Consider the following 13,552-nt stretch of genomic DNA (forward strand, 5'->3'; position numbering starts at 1 on the left):
AGGTCATGAGGTTGGAGTCTTGGGATAGGATTAGTGCCCCTGTAAAGAGAGACACCAGAGTGTTGCTCTCTTTGCTCCCCTCCTACTCACCATCATGGGAGGACCCAGCAACAAGGTACCCTCCACCAGCCAGAAAAAGAACCTTCTCTGGGATCTGAACTGTCTGACATGTTCATTTTGGATTTCCAGCCTCCAGCACTGTTGGAAATGCATGTCTGGATTTTTCATCACCCGGTCTATGGTATTTTGTTCTGGCAGCCTAAGAAGGCTAAGATAGTGGGGTATTTTTTTGAATAATATTTTGAGATTGATAATACTAAGTTTTATAGTCAGGATTTGGGAAGCAAAGTTACTAAATATCTAAAATATTTCAACAGCTGAATCTGTGATATTTCTGAAGGCCACAAGATAAAAGATTATATTGTTTAGCAGCTTGGAAGCCATTTATAGGAAGAATGAACTTGCTAACAAAGACTATCAATTTTTGTTCAATTATTAAAAAAAAGACATACGAAATGTGACTGAATGAATAAACTGAAATATATAGGGAAATAGTGACTTATATTCCATAGACCACAGGTTTCTTTCCAGTAAACAGGAAGTAATGAGACTGCTCTAAGTACTGGGTTGAACCAGATAAAGGTGCCATTTTGGTAGACAAAACTATGGGTTCTCCACATATCAAGCTGGGACACCAGCTGAGTGTCCTACTGTTCAACTCAATTTGACACTAATGTATGTAGAGAGAGCATCAGATGCCACAAGCCTACAGGACTGTGCCTCCCCTCATTTCAGATACCATTTCACCTGTGCCTCTGACCTACTGGCTACAAATCAGAGGTTCCCATGACCTCCTCCTTAGGCTCAATTAATTTGCTAGAGTGGGTCACAGGACTCAGGAAACCAGTTCACTTACTAGAATACTAGTTTATTACAAAAGATATTAAAGGATACAAATCAACAACCAGATGAAAAGACACAAAGGGAGGTGTCTAAGGATCCCAAGGACAAGAACTTCTGTCCCCTGGACTTTGGGATGTGCCATCCTCTCAGCCCATGGATGTATTCCAATTCACCAACCTGGAAGTTCTCTTAACTCTGTAGTTCAGGGATTTTTATGAGGCTTCGTCCCATCAGCATGATTAAGTCCTTGGCCAATGATGATTGAACTCAAACTCCAGGCTCTCTCCACTCCCTGAAGGTGAGGGTGGGCGGCTGAAAGTTCCAACTTTCTAATCACATGTTTGTTTCCCTAGCAACTAGCTCCCATCATTAGGTTTTCCAAAGACCACCTCATTAACATTAACTCGGGTATGGTTGAAGGGAGCTTGTTATGAACAACAAGATTACATAACCATAAAAAGAATGAAATCTTGCCATTTGCAAAGACATGGATGGAGCTAAAGAGTATTATACTAAATGAAATAAGTCAGAGAAAGAAAAATACCCTATGATTTCACTCATATGTGGAATTTAAGAAATAAGCCAACTGAGCAAAGGGGGTAAAAAGAGAGAAAGAGGTAATTCAAGAAACTGACTCTGAAGTACAGACAACAAACTTGTGGTCACCAGAGGGGAGATGGATGGGGAACGGGTGAAATAGTTGATGGGGATTCAGGAGTGCAACTGAGTGATGACCACTGGGTGTTTGTATGGAAGTGCTGAGTCACTATATTATACACCTGAAATGAACATTACACTGTGCATTAACTAACTGGAAATTGGATAAAAACTAAAAAACAACAACAACAAACAAACAAACAACAACAACAAAAAAAAACACGCTCTTTTCACTTGTATCTCTCACTTCATTTAGGAAATTCCAAAGGTTTTAGGAGCCCTGTGCCAGGAAAGAGGATGAAGACCAAATATATATTTTTCGTCATTAATCATAATATCATATGTACTGTTTAACCTAATTCTAAATGGTGATGTTGCTGTAATTAGAGTCTTAACGTGTGAGTTTTATGCAATTTATCACATTTTTACAGTGTTAGAAAAATAAGCTATTAATTGAATACAAATTAGTCTTTCAAGTAGCTTTTAGAATTTAATTGTTTTTAAGAGTGTGATAAACCAGATGACTAGTAATAAAACTGATAATTACAAAATTAACAGAATTTGATTTTTGGCTATAATTCAGGGAATAATTCCTCATAAAAGAAAATTAAATGTTAGTTGAGATAAAGTGTTTAATTTTAAAGATTATAGCCTTGCAATTGATTCCTTTTTTAAGTTGAAAGTAAACTGAATTTATATTAAAAGCAAACAATTGCATTTTTATGTCAGTGGAAAAAATATTTGTTGTTTTAAATGACCACAGAATCATTAAGTTACATCCTTTGTGGAGAATGGGTCCCAAGCCAGGGGTTTAAACTCTATTTACTGTCTTCCTCTTAATACAGGATATTTTGAGAATGTATTTTAATTTTCCCCACAAAAATATTATTCTATTCCTTAAATGAAATGTGCTTTTTTTAATATATTGGGATAATAAAGCCCTGAGCCAATGATATCTAAATCTCTCCACAAGAAACTATTGTAAATATGCACATGCCTACACTAACCCATACATGCAGGCACACGCCCCCCCCCAACCCCCTCAACACAGAGAGTAGCAACAAGAAATAGTATATCTCAATAATTATTTTTTTGAACAGTAAAGGAAACACCCCTCCACTCCACCCCTACCTAAGACCTTCCAAGGTCTGATCAATAGTAACAATAATTGTAGAGTTTTCTTTAAGAACTAACTTTATTTTGTTATTATTTTTAAATTATTTAGCTTTTAAATAGGTAATATATGAAGGTGGAAAAAATATAAAAGGCACAAGCCTCTTCAGCTCTGCTGGTTCCCTTCTCCAGAGTTAACTACTGTTAACAGTTCTTAAGAACCACCCAAGACATACACTCTAAGGGCTTAACAGCTATCACAGCACTGGCCAGTAAGAAGATAATGTGATCCATCTATAGGATTGAAAACTTCCTAGTAGCTACATTAGTGAAATGAATATTAAAACTTAATTTTTATTTAGCCCAATATAGGCAAAAGGTTATTTCAACCTGTAAACAATATGAAGATATTAATGAGATATCTACACTCTTTTTTTCCTACTGAGACTTTGAAATCCAGTGTGTAGGTACACTCAGGGCACATCTCAGTTTGGACCAGACACATCTCATATGGAAAGTCATGACCACACTGAATAGCACAGTTCTATAAAGTTCCATAAAGTCTAAGAACCTCTCTTTAAAAAAAAAAAAAAAAAAGAAAGAAAGAAAAAGAGTTTTTTTTTTTTCTTTGAAGCTTGCATACAATATGCATTGTTCTTCATTTTCTTACTATTTTGAACATGGTTATAGAGTACATATATACTAGTAGACACATTATAGAAAAATTACAAAATACAGAGAAGAAAACTTTTGAATCATTCATAATCTATTTTTGCTTTATTACAAGGAATAGTTATGAACCTCCAAGAATAAGGATATATAACATAAATAAATTTTAACCACAAACTCAGGTCTGAGAAAGCCGCCCAAGATGTCATTCAGTTAAATTCTTACAGTGAGGCAAAGGATTTCACTAAGCAATTGTTAATGGATATCTTTTTGTTTGAAATTTGAAGTCTCTCTCTTTTCCTCCCTTTCTCTCCCTCCCTCCCTTCCTCCTTCCCTCCCTCCCCTCTCCTTCTCTCCCTCTCTCTTCTTCCCTCCCTCCCATCTTCCCTTTCCCTCTCTCCCTCCCCTCTCCCTCTCTCCCTCTCTCTCCTTTTTTCCCTCCCTCCTTTCCTTCCCGCCCTCCCCTCTCACTTTCTCCCTCTCTCTCCTTCCCTCCCTCCCATCTTCCCCTCCCTCTCTCCCACCCCTCTCTCCCTCCCCTCTCCCTCTCTCTCCTTCTTTTCCCTCCCTCCTTGCCTTCCCTCCCTCTCTCTCCCTCCCTTTCTCCCCCTCTCTCTCTCAACATCCGAAATGGAGAACCAATGGGAAACATTGTTAACCACTGTCTATTATTATTATTATTATTATTATTATTATTATTATTATTTTAGGGTTTTGTTTTGTTTTGTTTTGTTTCCTTTTTAGTTGGGGTGGGGGCCATGCAGTACATTTCATTGAACAAATAAGATGCATTGCCTTGGAAAACAAGGGTAGGCAGCCTTATTCTTTGCCTGGAGTCAATTTATGCCTTCATACAGCTGTGTTTGGATATGTAGATACGATACAGAAATTTGGAAAATTACCACGTGAAATTATTGTTTATCTTTTCTTCTCAGGGGAACAAAGTTTTGAATAAGCTTTTCATTGACGAATAAAAATCTCAGTGTCTACTTAACTATGAAGTATGCATTCTAAAATCATGGGATTACATGCCGTGGAAAGAACAGGAGGCCAGGAGTCAGGAACGTTCCATGTCAGCCTTCTTTCTCTCCAGAGAGAACCTGTAGCTCTCTTAGCCAGCTGGTCCCTCAGCTCCCTGATCCATGGGTTATGAGGTGGGACTTGAAATTTTTATACCTGTAACAATCCTACAGTTTTTCTTGCCATACATCAGGGCAATGTTTTCAAACCTTCCTTTCAAAATAACTATTTTTAATCTTAGTTACAAGAAAATGTGTGATTCACAAAAGTACAACTGGATACAATTTTTCTAACATTTCCTTATGGTTTATAGCCGGTTGGCAAACTATGAATTCCAAAGCCAGCTGTTTTTATAGAGCCCCTGAGCTAAGAATAGTTTTTATGTCTAAACGATTGGGAAAAAATCAGAAGAATCTTTCATAACATATGAAAATTATATGAAATTCAGATTTCAGTGTTCATAAATAAAGTTTTATTGGAACACAACTACACTCATTTGCTTCCTGATGACTGTGGTTGCTTTTATGCTACAGTGTTCCAGCTGAGTAGTTCAGAGACCACAGGGTCTGCAGAGCCTAAAATATTTACCATCTAATCTACAGGGAAAAAGTTTGTCACCTCTCGATTTAGAGTATTTAAAAGCAAATAGGAATTTTCAGAAAGACCAGGTAACATTCACGAAGCACTTAAAATATGTCAGACAGCACACTCAATGCTTTGGTTGATTTTTTTTTCTTTAATACACACACAGAAGCCTGGCAGGAGCAGGAGTTGATTCCAGATCTCTCTGATACAGAAATTGCCTTTCACCTCACTTCCAGAGCACAAACGTTTCTCTGTGTGTCACTCAAAAGACAGGGATGTTTCTGACAATGCAGAAAGAGCTAATCTGCATTAGGAACTACTGACAAAATGATTGATGCCTTCAGGACTATTAAAAAGAACTCAAAATGACATATTTAGCATGAGTCCACGCACCTACAGAATGCATAACATTGTAAAAGTGAAAAGTTAAAGCTGTAGGTTCAAAAAAAGCAAACAATTCACTGCCATGTTGCAGAGACAGAGGGGTCTACTCGATGTTTCCAAAGTGCCCGCTGACGGGCCATCATCCGTTCATGATAGAATTGTCACTAGTGTAAAGGAAAAAAATAATAAAAGCAATGCCCTGAATTTGACATGTCATGAAATCATGCAGCTTAAACATAGCCCTTTATGGTGAGATCATATCCTCTCAGAGTTTGGGTATAAAATTTATTCTCTATTTTGCATGATCATGCTACACCATAGGCTTTTTTCCTCTAATGGACTTTGACAGAAGAAAAAGCAGACAACCCTATTTTGGTCCTTTATTTTTTTAATTTCTTGGTCGGTGGAATCCTAAAGTCTGGGAACCAGGGCTTTACATGCCCTTTGACCTAGTAATTCAACTTCCACGAAATGATCCTCCAGAAATAATGTGTTCTGTAGAAAACAATGTATAAACAAAGAGTATACGCCTCGGCACTATTTGTAAAAAGCAAAATTTCATTGCTTTTTACAAATAAAATCATGGAATTACAAAATAAATCACAAAATAAAAATCACAGAATAAATTATTGTGTAATGATACGATAAAATAACGTGTGGCAATTAAGAATCTCTTGTGTTTGGGACGCCTGGGTGGCTCAGTGGTTGAGCGTCTGCCTTTGGCCAGGGCATGATTCCAGGGTCCTGGGATAGAGTCCCATCGAGTCCTGCTTCTCCCTCTTCCTGTGTCTCTGCCTCTCTCTCTCTGTGTGTGTCTCTAATTAATAAATAAATAAAATCTTAAAAAAAAAGAATCTCTTTTGTGATTTATCTATTGACGTGAAAATACTCCCAATATTCTGTTACAGGTGAAAAAATAAACAAAGCCATGTATGAAAAATATGATTACAGTTTAATGAAAGTTAAATGTATAATCAATAAACATAATATATGAAAAAAACCACTTAAATGAGTTTACAGTTATGTTTGTTTGTATTTTTTTTTTCAGATCAAGAATGTTTTCTTCAACGGTCTTCTTTTCCGACTGGTCTGGCCTTTTCTCACAAATGTCCACAAGTGCGTTGGAAATCTCTGCTTCTTGGCCCTTCCATTCTTTTCACTGTGGGCCTTTTACTTCCATGTTCTGGGAAAACTCTAGAAGCTGCTTTCTGCTCTGTCAATTCTGCAGTTCACAGGGTGTGATGAAGCCGTTGATCTCGCTTCCTTCCACTTTATTTGCAGTTTTCCTGTTCCACTAAGGCATGTCTTCCTGTCCCAGTCCTCTCTTCACAGCTGTTCGAGGGAGGGAGACCATATATATTTGCATCCTAATTGCTGTATTATTTTCTCCTGGCCATGTTGATAAGCCATGCTAGGAAGGCTTCCTCTGAATATATTCCTCAGGATAATGGTTCTTTCCTCTACTAACCAAAATAGGGTTGTCTGCTTTTTCTTCTGTCAAAGTCCATTAGAGGAAAAAAGCCTATGGTGTAGCATGATCATGCAAAATAGAGAATAAATTTTATACCCAAACTCTGAGAGGATATGATCTCACCATAAAGGGCTATGTTTAAGCTGCATGATTTCATGACATGTCAAATTCAGGGCATTGCTTTTATTATTTTTTTCCTCTACACTAGTGACAATTCTATCATGAACGGATGATGGCCCGTCAGCGGGCACTTTGGAAACATCGAGTAGACCCCTCTGTCTCTGCAACATGGCAGTGAATTGTTTGCTTTTTTTGAACCTACAGCTTTAACTTTTCACTTTTACAATGTTATGCATTCTGTAGGTGCGTGGACTCATGCTAAATATGTCATTTTGAGTTCTTTTTAATAGTCCTGAAGGCATCAATCATTTGGTCAGCAGTTTCTAATGCAGATTAGCTCTTTCTGCATTGTCAGAAACATCCCTGTCTTTTGAGTGACACACAGAGAAACGTTTGTGCTCTGGAAGTGAGGTGAAAGGCAATTTCTGTATCAGAGAGATCTGGAATCAACTCCTGCTATCCTTTAAAAGGATCTATTTGTCCAAAAAAAAAAAAAAGAAAAGAAAAGAAAACACTAACTTGAAAAATATCTATACCCCCCCCCCATGTTCACTGAAATGTTATATAAAATACCCAAGAAATGGAAATATCCTAAATGTCCATCAGCGGATGAGTGGATAAAGAACATGTGATATATATACAAACAATGAAATATTATTTAACCATGAAAATGAATGAAATCTTGCCATTTGCAACATGAATGGACCTTGTGAAATAAGGCGAGGTGAAATAAGTCTAAGAGAAGGAAAACTACCTAAACTCACAGGTACAGAGAACAGATTGGTGGTTGGAGAAGTGGGAGGAATATGAAATGGGTGAAAGGAGTCAAAAGATACAAATTTGAAGTTATAAAGTAAATAAATCATGAGGCTATAATGGACATCATGGTGACTATAGTTAGTGATACTATATTGCATATTTGAAAGTTACTAAAAGAATAAATCACTTTTTTCTTTTTTTTTTTCACTTTTTTTTTAAGAGGTAAGGAGGGGCAGAGGGAAAGACAATCTTAATCAGGCTCCATGCCCAGCTCAGAGCCCAATAGGGGGCTCAATCTCAGACCCTGAGTTCATGACCTGAGCTGAAATCAAGGGTCTGATGCTTAACTGACTGAGCCACCCAGGTGCCCCTAAAAGAATAAATCTTAAAATTTTTCATCATAAGAGAAAAAAATTCCTAACTTTTTTCTAACTTTACCATACTATCTATTGGAAAAGATGTTAAGTAGACTTACTGCGGTGATCATGTTGCAATACACACAAATATTGAGTCACACTGTGTTGTATACCTGGAATTAATACAATGCAATATGTCAATTATACCTCAATTTTTAAAAATATGGAAGAGCTGCCACCTTTCTATTCACGTCTTTGCTTAATTTGCTGCTGCTCCTGTTACGGCGTATTGCTGTGTAACAAACCACCTTGAAAATGAAATGACTTAAGATGTATTGTTATTTCTAAAAAAAAAAAAAAAAAAAAAAATCATTATGTTGGGCCTGAATCCATTAGGGACTGATAACAAGGAGAAATCTGGTGAATACAGAATAACACGCATACAGACACAAACACAGGGAGGATGCCACGTGAAAATGTGAGTGGAGACCAGGGGGATGCATCTACAAGCCAAGAAATGCCAAAGATCGCCAGCAACCACAGTCTTCGGAGGAAGCCAGCCCTGCCCTCCCCTCAGTGTTGGACTTGTGGCCTCCAGAACTGTGAGACAATATATTTATGCTGGGTAAGCCCCCCAACTATGTGCTCTCTTATTGCAGCCCCAGCTGACTGATACACTTACCATGGCCCCTTGTGGTCCTCTGGGATCAGACCTTGGCTACCTGAGCACTCCTCTCTCCCCAGCCTCATCCTAATACTCCATTCCTAAAGCTCGAGGGATGTTAGACCTGCTGCTTGGCCCCTCATACACTGTGCTGATTCTCGAATCAGCCTCCCCTGCCTGGAATCTTCTCCTCTCCCTCACTCCTCTGGCCCTCCACCTGCAACCTATCCTCCCCATGCTCGTCCTTTCCTGACTTGGAGACTCAGTCCAGAAGTCCAAAGCCACCTCCTCGGGAGAGCTTAGCTGAGTTAGATGCCTTTTTTGAGATGGCCAACAATCCCAAACTAAGACTGAAGAGGTTTCTGTATTTTCAGTGCTAAAAACAAGAAATCCTGGGGCAAATTGGGGTAAGTTAGGCACCCTGCCTCTCAGTGTTCTCATAATTCCCTGCACTTCTTTTTATAATTCTTGTTCCTAAACTTGTATGAGGTTGATTTGATTTATAGCAGGATGATCTGGTCTAATCAGACCCATACCAGACCAGGAGCTCCTCTGGGACAGTGTTTCTTCACACCTGCATCCCCAGCACATAGTAGGCGCTCAGTTAATGTTCTTAAATAAATGAATGGGAAGAAAATGTTCCATCTCTTTAGGGTTACCCTTCTATAAATGCAGCCTCCCATTCGTTTACTTAATATTCATCCCTGGGCGGCCACGTTCCAGTTCATAGCTTTCACATCCTCCACTAAGGAGCCAAAGATTCCAGAGGAATGTGACACTAAAAGTATCCTAGCAAGACTACTTTATTTAACACATCAAAAGTAACTGTGACTGCTGAGTATACTAACAAAGTAGTTTTCTAAGAGTCAAAATTTGAGAATCATCATGTTCCTTGGAAAATGGAAATTTATCTGAACGTTGTGGGTTGTTGTTTTGTTTTTGTTTTTGTTTTTAAATTAAGTATAGCCTTCAGGGGCCCTGAGTGGCTCAGTCGTTAAGCCTCAGACTCATGATTTCGGGTCAGGTCATGATCTCAGGGTCGTGGGATCGAGCCCTGTGTCATTCTCTGCACTCAGCGCAGAGTTTGCTTGGAATTCTCACTTTCCCTCTTCCTCTGCTCCTCCCTCTGCTCATGTGCTCTCTCTCTCTCCCTCTCTCTCAAAATAAATAAATAAATATATCTTTTAAAAAGTATAGCCTTCATACCAGAAGTTGCTATAAATCCCCATTTTAATCAATAGCATCTGAGTAGAAAAACAATTATTTTTTAAAGATTTTATTTATTTATTCATGAGAGATGCACAGAGGCAGAGATATAGGCAGAGGGAGAAGCAGGCTCCATGCAGGAAGCCCAATGTGGAACTCGATCCCGGGACTCTGGGAAATCACACCCTGAGCCAAAGGCAGAGGCTCAACCACTGAGCAACCCACGCATCCCAGAAAACAATTAATCTAAAGAATATTTTCCTGAGAAATGATTATATGGCATTGTGGAACATCTCTGTATTAAGTCAATAGTGAACATCTTTGCAATATATCACTGTAGTCCTCCACAAGAATTATTAATATTTATAAGTGTTTTACTATATGAGCAGATAACTTTTTATTATTAGAGACAATTCTGCAAGGAATATTATTATTTCAGCCAACTATTTTTGTATATCCTTATGTATTCCTTTAGATTAAATCCTTAAAAGTGGAATTCTCAAGTCAAATTACACTTTGAAATTATTTTGATTTAAATATTCCATATATTTTTCTAGACCTTGAAGACAAGAAAACTATTTGCTGACATAATGGCCCTCTTGTACAGACGTGTATGGATCCATTTGACTCTTTTCTACTTTTCGTAGTTCAGTGTGAAAGATGATTTCATTGTACATCAAAAATCTTTTTGTTGACAAAATGCTTAACTTTACCTAAAAGAGGATTGTGATGAAGATGTTGCATCTTAAGTTAAGTACAAAAATTCTTTCTCTATTTACATGGTTTAGCAGAAAAATAGTTTGAAAGTGCAGGGTGGAGGCAAGTTGAATGAGTTCGAAGTCCCAACAGCGTTTTAGCTGTCTCACTGAAAAGACATTCCAAAATCTTGCAGCATAAGAAATACTTTGAACGTCGGCCTTAAACTTAATCCCATAGGAGGGAAGCTTGGCAAGCAAGTCAACATCTTTCTTGTAACCCTAAGAAGTTCACAGATTCCAGTAAGCTTCCATGCATTTTGCAATCCAGATTCTACCCCATGAATCTTTCTTCCTTTCGAGTTTGTGAAATTCTCTAATTTTCCTAAAACATCATACAAATCCTCTCTCTGTTGTATATCTCTCAATCATGAAAGTGCCATTTGGATTTATAGTCTTCAAAATCGATAAAACCTCCCCTCCCCAAGTAAAAGGGAGAAGGATCTGGAATCACTTTATGAAATGTACCTAATAATAATATGACAACAACATGCCACGTTATCATAGCTCAAACTACGCCTGAGACAGCCTGGTCAGTACTTGGCTATCTTTGAAACAAAATCACATTCTTCAGGAAGTGGTATTGGTAACTCAATAAGCAGCAGCTGTTCCTGGGTCTTTGAAAAAAAAGTTTCATCATTTGACCAGTGTTCAGTATCCAGTGTTATGCCCCATTATAACTGAAGGCCAAAGTGGAAAAGTCTAGTTTTTATAATGATTGGAAAACCTCTGGGCAAATAAATAACATGAAAAAAATTTCTTTCTCTTAATCTGAGTATTCTATCTCAATTTAGATGTACTCTGTTCACATCAATTTCTCTGTAATGTTAATTTGCACTTATTACCCAGAAATTCCATACACATAAAATGATTGCTCCTTTCCTTCCAATCTTAATAATGAGTGCTCCATCCCTGCGCCATTTTAAAAGCTTTCTAAAGACCCTTTTAAAATGAAAGGTGATATCACTGAATGTAATGTTTATTTACAAGATATTATGATCCCAGGCTTCCAGAATGCTCAGTATAAATAACAACCCAGCAGCATGCACTGCATTTAATAGAAATTTGATCCCATCAATTTTACATGATCCTACCAAGGAAAGCGTTGAATGCTAATGATGCTAATGAGAATTTGATGTTGACAGAAGATTCATTTATAAATAAAAATGGCCAGAAAGATTATTAAATCAGATGATGGTTTGTCAATACCCATCTAACATTAGGTCTCACTATCAAGATGACCAACCACACTTTCAATAACAATAATAAATAACAATTATGATTCCTATGTTGTACTTATGTAGCACTTTTCATCAGTGGACCTAAAAAGATAGGTATTAAATTATCTTCAGGCTCCTTGACAGCCTGGACGTGAAGTATCTACTTCCAGCAGGAATCTAAATCAACATCTTGTTCATTATTGTACTGAAATGCCTTTGGTCATGCTTGTCCAACATCTGCAGATGTCATACTGTGTACACCCAGATGACCTGGACAAGAGGTCTTCTGGAAAGGAGGGAGGGTGGTGCAGTCTAGACCATGCTTCTCATTTGATTCTTTCTAATGCCTTGGTTCTCCCAAAGTGTCTATGGAACAGAGAGGTTCAGGGCTTGTACAATCCAAGCATGTTTCCTGAAATTTATGCAGTTTATTCCTTAATCAAAATCACTAGAGTTTTCTACCCATCTTTAAGGAAATGGGCAGAACAGCAAATTCTTAAAAAAAAATCTAACTTTGGCAGTAGACATACAAATGGAATGACAATTCATAAATGATTGTATATTCTTATTGATTTTGACAGATGATGACAGTCACAGACCCTATTGTTGAAATTTTGAGTCAGATGCCTCTGCCATTTACATGCCTGCTCCACCGGCATCTGATACCAGTGCCCCCTACACCAAGGATTGAAATGTTGAGTAATAGGTGAGGAAACTCACCCAGAGGGCTGCCCAGGTCTGATTTTCTTCATTCTCCCTTAAGAGACACAGACTACCTTGAACAGGCCTGTAAGACTACTAGTTATTATGGTAGGAATGAAAATGAGATGTATGAGAAATGACTGGGGGAAAAAAAGACAAAAGAAGGAAAAGGGGGCTCAAAGAAAACTTGACAAGTGCTTCCAGTATGTAGAGGGCTACATGCAGAAAAGGGTACCATCCTAAAGAGGAAGAGCCACCGGGATAAGGACATCAGCTTGGACCCATTTCAGTTCCGAGTGACCAAGCAAAAGGTCTGATAGCCAATGGAGCTGCCTGGATGGGAGTAAGAAGGGAGAGAAGCTACGGATGTCACAACTCCATATTCATTAATTCCATAAATTTTTGCTAGGCACTGACTCTACAATGGGCACTATGCAAGATGTGCCAGACGCAATGTGGAGAAACGATAGGCAAGGCATCTGCCATCTTGGATCTGGTGGAGGTGGCAGACAGGATTCTGATCAGCACACTCATGAATGGGGAACCACAGCTCCAGCAAGTCCTGTGGAGGGACAGTGTATGGACTGGACTGTGAGACTGACCTAATCTGGAGTCCAGAGAATCTTTCTTCCCTGAGCAAGAAACACTTGAGAAGACATCAGAGTAGGATGAGAAGTAAGCCAAGTGAAGAGACTAGGATGGAAAGGATCCCAGAGAATGACTAGTCAGAGCAAGAGAATGGAAGAATCAGGAAACAAATAAAGGCAGAATAGGAAAGTCTATTGGGTCATGTTCAGGAATTTGGACTTTATTAGGATCCATGGGAAATTAGAAGTGGACTGGTTTTGAGATGGACAAATGGTGATGTGGTCACATCTGAACTAGAAAGAGTCACTTGGGCTCTCGAAGGGAGAGTGGATTGCATGAGACCAGAATGTATCCAAGGAGAAAGAAAGGAGGCTGCCCAA

This window comes from Canis lupus, chromosome 30, assembly GCF_048164855.1.
Source record: "Canis lupus baileyi chromosome 30, mCanLup2.hap1, whole genome shotgun sequence".
Taxonomy (NCBI): Eukaryota; Metazoa; Chordata; class Mammalia; order Carnivora; family Canidae; genus Canis; species Canis lupus.